Raw genomic sequence first — 8,839 nt, forward strand, 5'->3', positions numbered from 1 at the left:
GCAGTGGTTTTGTGGGTCACCATTGAATGAATAGGAAACCATTAGGCAACCTGCTGAGATGTGGGGATGAAAAATTTATGCTTCCAGGTTTCTTGGAGATACAAACAAAACTTTAGGAGTTGAAAAGAAAGAGCAATTTCTTCAACTGAGCATATTATTTAAAAGAATTGTCTTTTCAATATGTATAATGGACAATAAGTTGATATAATGTTTATCACAATTCTCAGGAAAGAAAGATTAAACACTGTAAAGGTAGGAGAGGAGAATTCAAAGAGAAGATAAAGAGGCTTTTTATGTGCTTTCTTCCACACTAGTCAACCACAGACACAGGCAATGTCCTTGAACCACCCTTCAGTTCATGCTTCCTGGATTTCCTCTGTCTGATGTTGAAACCTGGCTACCTTTTTGTTTAGCTGTAGTTCCCCTCATGTACCAGGAGCAATTCTTCTAGGGCAGAAACATCCCACCCCAATCAGTTTCACTGGGTTCGTCAGGGATTGGGAAGGACAATCAAATACTATATACAGCAAATTAGTAAACATACAAGTTTAGTTCTTTGAAGGGATTCATAGACTGAGGTCCCTTAGAAAACCCTGAAACACTGGTCTTTATCTTCAAGCTCTGAGGAGAGGCAAATCTTCTCTTCTGCTGCTATTCCCTCTACTCTCATCTGGCAGTCTCCAGGACTGTCTCTGTCACAAAGATCTCAGAGAACCTTCTACCTTAGTTGGACCCCCCAGGCTCTACAAACATGGCGATTCTACTTGCTGTTTCATTCCAGATACAAAGCCAGAAGGAAAAAGGAGTCAGTACTTGAGGATCCACCTTCCCATGCCATCCAAAAGGGTAGGGGATACAGAAAGAAAGGCAACAGAGAATATTCCTTTGTCAGTGAAATGCCCAAATTCAGATCCTTACTCAACTCAGTGAGAATCTATCATATTTATTTTTAAAATATGAAAATGGTGTCAGGGGAAAATGCCATTGCTTCAGACTCAATGCAGGTATGAAAGTAGTCAATATCACTGAACCCAAATTAACCATGAGATTCAAAATACATTTTAAATATGTTTATGATAAACAGTCTGTTGTGACTTAACCTATTCATTTATACTGAAATGACATATTGCTGTACTAACCAATTACCACATAAGAGCATTAATGGTGTTAAGGAATTTCAGCTGTAAGCTTTACACTGAATAGAAAACAGAAGAAATGAACATAGAAGAGGTAGAAATAGGATACGTCCTTTTCATTTATCCAGCTAAAATTTAGTTTAGCTTTCTAGGGTACACCAGGTCAAAGAATATTTAACACTTGATTCTGCTGATTGACTTAAATTTCCCATTCCTTTCTATGGCCAGAAAACCACTTCCTCGGCAACCTTAAAAAAAAAAAAAAAAGGAAAATAATCTGCTCAATGTTAAATGTAATTCACTGGCCTCATTTTCTTTTGTTAGAAAAGTCCCAGCAAAACATGGAAAACAGCCATGAATCAGGCCTGTACATTCCAATCAAGTTCCCTGGTTTTGACCTCCTTAGGGATGAGGTAGAAGAGGATGGTGCTAAGACCCTAGAGAAGTCATGCTGGGTCACTGACAAAACACTTTTCTTTGAAATCATTAAAATCCTATTGAAAAAGTACCAAAGGTAACTCAGTGGGGGAAATGACGGTCTTTTAAACAAATAGTTCTACATACTACATAGTTTTTGAAGGCATAGTTTTGAAGTTTTCAATGCCTACATGTTTTCTCACGAATAAAACCAAAGTGAGGCCTCACTGTCAGATTACCTGTATGTTCCCTTCTGAATCCACTGGATTCTGTGATTTAATTGTGTTTAAACAAGGCTGTCATCAACAATCATCTTGACTTTAAAAAGTGTATTCTACTTCAGAATTATGTGTGGAATAAATACCTTAAAAGTGAAAAAATAAACAAATGGTTCTAGAACAATTCCATGACCATATATACAAAAAAAAAAAGAGAACCTATACACACACTTTACAATTTCACAAAGATTTACTAAATCTAGATCATAGACCTAAATATGAAATGCAAAACTATAATACTGCTAGTAGAAAACAGAGGAGTTTTTAAGATATAATACCAAAAGCACAACCAATGAAAGAAAATTGATAGTTGGGCTTCATTAAAATTTAAAAAAATACAAAACCTCTGCTCTAAGAAAATGAAAAATTAAGCCACAGGCCAGAAGAAAATATTTATAAAACACATATTTAATAAAGGACTTGTATCCAAAATAGACATATTTAAAATCGAAAACAAGAAAAGCCAATTAAGAAAAGAAAAATGACATAAACAGACACCTTACCAATGAAAATATATAGATTGCAAATAAGCACATGAAAAGATGCTCAAGATCATATGTCTTTATGAAGTTGCAAAGTAATCAACAATTATAGTCCACTAAACATTTATTAGAATGGCTAAATTAAAAAAAAAAAAAAACACAACCCTGACAATAAAAATTTCTGGTAAGGATGTGGAACAACAGAATCTCTCATCCATTGCAGGTGGGAATCCAAAACAGTACAACCATTTGGAAAACAATTTTGCAGGTTCTCAAAAGCTAACCATAGTTTACCATATGCAATCTAGCAATTTTGCTCCTAGGTATTTACTAAATTGATTTGAAAACTTACACCTACATGAATAGCTATCTGCATGTGAATATTTATAGCACTTTTATTCATGATTGCAAATATTGGAAGCAAAAAAGACGTCCTTTAATAAGTGAATGGTTGTACAAACTGTGGTGTATCCATACAATGAAATATTATTCAATGATAAAAAGAAATGACCAGTCGGGCAAGGAAGACAGGGATGGATTTCAAAGCCATATTGCTAACTGAAAGATGACTGCCTTAAAAGGCTACCTATTTTATTATTCCAATTATATGACATTTCAGAAAAGGCAAAAATATAGAGACAGAAAAAGATCAGTGATTGCCAGGAGTTCAGAGAGAGTGGATATGTTGAGTAGGTGAAGCACAGGAGATATTACCATCATGGAAAATTAGGTAACGAGTACATAGGCTCTCTCTGCATTATTTCTTAATGCTGCATGTAAATCTACAATTATCTCAAAATAAAAAGTTTAATTAAGAAAACCAACCAGGTGAAACCAAGTTAATAATACATTTCATTTACCCCAGTATATCTAAAATATCATCATTTCAACATGTAATCAATATAAAATAGTAATAAGATGTTTTGCATTTTTTTGGTATAAGCCTTCAAAGTCTGGCGTATATTTTATATGGATAGCATATCTCAAATCAGATGCTCAGTTTCCTTGGGAATGCTTGATCTATGCTTGATCTATATTTACATTTCATAAAATTTAATGTTGAAAAATTAGATTCATATGTTCAAGTTATCCCAAACATACTTAAATATTTCCAATAATTGAAACAGTTACCAAAAAGGCATTTTCCTTTAATGTCTCTATCGACATGGCCAAAACTGGCTCAACTCTTTTAGAGAAATTGATTTCACTTTGAAGCAAAAATGCATCAATTTCAAATTACATATGTCCAAGTGAATTAAATTCACTAATTCTTGTATCAACTCAGTATTATTAATACGGAATTCAAAGGGAGTATTTCATAAGCTGAAAGTACTTTCAGTGTACCAATATATGCAAAATGTTCTTCACATTTGTCTTGTAGTTTTTGCAGTCAATGTATATAACGCTGTCTATTACAATTAATACCTTCATGTTGATTCAGGATAGGAAAATGTGTAATGTCATTATTATTTATATAAATTCTGAAAGGTTTCTATTTGCGTATAAAATTGTGTACCTCTCTAGCTCCGTCACAAGCTTTTCCTTTCCTTGGAGCTTCAGTTCCAACTCATTGAGATGCAATGTAGTACTGGTGAGAAAATGTAAATCATAGCATCAATTTTGGCTTTGATTATTGAATATTTGGCAAGTATCCCCCCCCCCTTTTTTTAAACATCTTTTTTGGAGTATAATTGCTTTACAATGGTGTTAGTTTCTGCTGTATAACAAAGTGAATCAGCTATGCGTATGCATATATCCCCATATCTAATCCCCCTTGCGTCTTCCTCCCACCCTCCCTACCCCACCCCTCTAGTTGGACACAAAGCACCGATCTGATCTCCCTGTGCTATGTGGCTGCTTCCCACTAGCTATCTATTTTACATAAAAATATGGAACGCTTCACGAATTTGCACGTCATCCTTGTGCAGGGGCCATGCTAATCTTCTCTGTATCGTTCCAATTTTAGCATATGTGCTGCCGAAGCGAGCACCCCCTCCCCCCTTTTTAAAGGAAATCTCGAATTGAAGTTAATGGTGGAGTAAATATTTGTAAAACCCCTTCATGACTCAACCAATGAGCGTTGACAAAGACCATAGATCATTACATTTGCTGTCTTTCATTACTTTTGAGAGTTCCATCAACTGGTGCTGATGCACAACATTGCAGTAATATACAAAACAACTTCACCACTGTACTTTTGATATAGAGTCTGCTTCAGAACATTGAGCAAAATAGTTTTAATATGTATCACGCTGGGAATGAAGTAATAAGAGAAACATCATCCCATAAATCCAGATGTTTTACCTGACTTAGCTGGAATATCATCTTTTTTTCTTATTGAGCTTAAATTCTTTTTTTGACAAATGTAAAAGATTCAGATCTATCCCATGAGTTTGATTTCATAGGCTTCAAATTGATATTTCTTCATAAATTTGGATGCACTTTGACACAAAATATATCCAAAGTGTTACCTGGGCAATGTCTCTTACATTACATGCAGTAGTGACCTCTGAGTTGAGACTGGTCCCAGGGGGTCTTTTACAGTACTATATGGGCTCCAAACCTAGAAGCATAGAGTAAAAAACAAGGGAGTCCAAGGCCATGATGCACTATACCCTATATGACTGTAAATTTAATCCAAGAGTTCTCTAGTGATTATAGCTATCTGAAAATGGAGTGCACTGAATGGATAGATTGTGAAGTTTTCCGTATTTGAAGTGTTCAATTGAAGTCAGAGTTTGGTAGGGATCCCACTTGTTCTTTTTGATTGTTACAGAATTTTCAGCAGCAGGCATAAAACTAGTAGTATAATAAAAAATGGGTCTCTTCACCCCTGTCCACTTTATCTGAATACTAGCTAGAGACTGGGGATCTAGAGCACCAGGAAAAATTTCTCAAAGCATCCTTTTCCTTGTGGTGTCACAGAGTACTTAATTCTAAACATCAACCATAATGATAGGGTCTAGACAGAGTATTGTTTCTTATGATTTTGAAAATAAATTGTCTCTAATTCTTTACCTATATTCATAACAATTGGAAATACATTTGAATGCATATTTGATCAAGCTGCAAGTCTTCAGGCTTCTTCATCCTTAGGAAAATACTTGAGGAGAAAAAGAAAAAGATATGTTTCACACCACATCCTATCAGCTCACAGTACTTAAGTTCAATATACCAAATAAAGGCCACTCAAGGCAGTGAACACAGTTCATCTCCAGAGACAGGACCATCAATCAAATGATTTTGCTTCCTCTCCCATCCTTGAGCATCCTGGGACCTGGCTATTGGTCTTTAACAACAACAACAACAACAACAAATCTGCTTTGCTACAAAACCAGTGAAATATTCAGATCCTACCTGTATGTGTTCTTGCCTATGCAGTAACCTCTGACTCTTAGCTAGTCTACCAAACTGTTATCTGTGAGAGACAAGTATGTATATATACAAGGATGTAGGATACTGCCTGGAAATTAAAAGACACTAACATAATAGGAAATATTATCAGTAAATTCTACTTGACTATGGGTAGCTCACATTTCAGAACAGGAAATAGTTGTCATGGGCACTGAGATGGAATATTTGTTTCCATGTTACTAATATTTTATCAGCTGAAAAGTCAGTCCCTTCCAGGTGTACCCACAACCTAGTAAATGTCAAAGATGAATGTAAGAGACTTGGGGATTCTCTTCATTGCCTTTATTAGTATGCATTAGTGTTGTTTTTGTAGATAGGTAAACATTTTCAGTGACTCATCAAATATTTGATAGGGATACTGTTCAATACCTTCAAGTGAGACAAAGGAATAAAAGGCCACCTATGGCCTTGGTGTCTTTAGGGAATAAAGATAGAGAATCTGGCAAATTCTGTGTGTCCCTTAAGTTCATTATAAAACAAGTATTTTTCACAAGTTGTTACACCATGAGCGATTTAGTAGAGTCAATATCCAAGCCTACACCAATTCTCCTGGTCCAATTACTGCTGTGTATCTATAGGTCATTCTTTTACTTTTTGAGTTTGTATATTTGCTGAGTGTTGAATCTCACAGGCATAGAGAGAGTCTTCTTCCTGGAATCCTCTCCTAACTTCTTTCTGCTTACCTAAATGTTTCCTCAGTTTAATTTTCACCTCCCTGGAGAGGCTTCCTTGATGGCTTAGGCTTTAAAGCTCAGAAAGACTACAGCAATTTTTGTGTATGCCACATGGGTGGTATTTATCTTGTGTGGGCGCCCAAGCCATCTATCCTTCGGTAGACCTGGGACCTAGCACAGGGGACTGCAAGTAGGAAGTGCACAGCACAGGTGTGCTGTGCACTCAGCCTCTCACTGTTCCAGGGGGAAGCATTCCGTTTATTGGATAAAAGAATTAGGGGGTGGAATATTATAGTGAAAGAGAAAACTCTCAGATTTTATAATTGTGAATATATGAAATGCTGCCTTATCCACAGCCTACACCAGATCTATATAGTGATGTACTACTGTCATCCGTATTGCCAAAACAAATGTAAAAAAATAAACAAAACCCCTGCACAACATGATACTGGTACTGTATTTTAGAACCTGACAGCAGGCTATTTTTATCTTTAGCCCAAGCTGAACGTTGACTTCGCCTTGATTTCACTCCCTTGGCAAGGGCAGAGACTACAGCTTAGAAGTCTCTATAACCTCCCACAACCCAGTGTTTAACCTACAGATTTATACATAGTAATGCTCAGTGAATGCCTGCTAAATCAGTGGGCTTTAATGTAAGGTACATGTCCTTGGGGCACACAGATAATTTCCAAGAGGCCCACAGGCATGGCTACACCTAAGGGCACCAGTTTTCAGATCTTCCACCGCCTATGTACCCTTTCTAAAACTAACCTGCCTGAACACACCTCTGGTCCAGGCTCATGCTGGTTCTGCTTTCACATGTCCACTTCAAAATTGTCCTCCCGCTTTACAAAAGAAAGGCATCCAACTCAAAAATCTGGAATCTTACTATAGTGCCTTACGTTATACTGATAGCCTCCCAGATGCCAAGCAAAAGGGAAATTTGCAATACAGTGAAACTTCCTTTAACAAAGAATGGTATTGAAATGTGGTATTTGGAGTTATCTTGGAAAGTTCTGAATCCAGATACATTGTAGAATGGGGTGGTGAAGAAAAAAAATTGCTTAACGAACTCTCTTCCTCCATATCCCAAGCATTTTCAAAGAATTGATTATCAGTAGAGTTTTGTGAGAGCAAAACAAAGAAAGCATTGTTAAGAAATATGGATGGTGATGGTACTTTATTTCAGACAGGTGACAAACTCAAGGTAACGCTTTGTGCCTTACCCATCTTAGATTTAGAATTCAGAAGTCAGATGCAGTCATGGGGAGTATATTAATACACTTATTTAAATTGGAAAAAAATATAGTCAGACTTTTTCTGACAGAGTCTGATTGGTTTCATAATGAAGACTGCCGTTGATAATTAGTTTATTTGACAAGCTGATTGCCAAATTTTTAATAAGCTAAATCTGCAACCCCACAATTTTGAAAAAAATATATTTAAAGCTCATGATAAGATGAATCATTTTATATAAAACATCTTTTATTTTCAAAAGTGAGTTGAAATTAACAATATTTTAACTCCTCAAAGCTTTCCAAGTATATAAAGGTTCCTATAAGTAAGGGAGGAATACATGTAACTAGGACCCATTTAAAAATTTTCAGAATAGTTATGAGCACACATATTCCATAAAGGCAGGGGTCTTTATTTTCTTTGGTTCACTGCTTTATTTTAGCCTACAACAATACCTGACACATAGTAGACACTCAATAAATATTTGATGATAAATGAATAAAGTTTTCTGTATTCCCCTGGTATTGGTTCTCAGCATGTTGAAGAAAGAGCAGTATATCAACTTTTAGAATCTTTTTTTACTCTTTCACAGTTTTCCACTTGCAAAGTTGACAAAGTTGAACCTTTCACATAATTTAGTGCCATTTAGTTTTGTCTTTTTCTCCTGGATTTCACACATTTTTTTTTCTTCTTTTTTTTTTTCTTTTTTGCATCTAAGGGAAGGAAAGTTTGGTGATATGCCTCAATTCAATTAAGTTTTCTTAGAAATCCAAACTTTGGAAAGACTTTTATAGCTCCCATACTTATTAGAAAAATGAAGACAAAGCTAAATTCAATGACTTAAACTCACTGCTATTTCTAGTCAGAGTATGCTGCTCTTGGCTGTGATCATAATGTGCTCTATAGTGAATGAATTGGCCTAACAACAATAGCATCAAAAAGAATTAAAAAACAGGAATAAATTTAACCAAGGCTGTGAAAGAACTGTATGTTGAAAACTATAAGACACTGATGAAAGAAATTGAAGACAACACAAACAGATGGAAAGATATACTATGTTCATACATTGGAAGAATCAATACTGTTAAAATGACCATACTACCCAAGGCAATCTACAGATTCAATACAACTCCTATCAAAATTCCAATGGCATTTTTCACAGAACTAGAACAAACAATCCTAAAATTTGTATGGAACCACAA

General features: G+C 35.6%; 1 non-coding gene across 1 annotated transcript; it reads right to left on the reverse strand.

The window, feature by feature from the left end:
* Positions 1–4,196: 4,196 nt before the first annotated feature.
* LOC137757544 (U6 spliceosomal RNA) lies at positions 4,197–4,303 on the reverse strand. Its single transcript, XR_011072385.1, has one exon. It is a non-coding gene; the product is annotated as a U6 spliceosomal RNA (small nuclear RNA).
* Positions 4,304–8,839: the final 4,536 nt, after the last annotated feature.

The sequence above is a fragment of the Eschrichtius robustus genome, chromosome X, assembly GCF_028021215.1.
Source record: "Eschrichtius robustus isolate mEscRob2 chromosome X, mEscRob2.pri, whole genome shotgun sequence".
NCBI classification, from domain to species: domain Eukaryota; kingdom Metazoa; phylum Chordata; class Mammalia; order Artiodactyla; family Eschrichtiidae; genus Eschrichtius; species Eschrichtius robustus.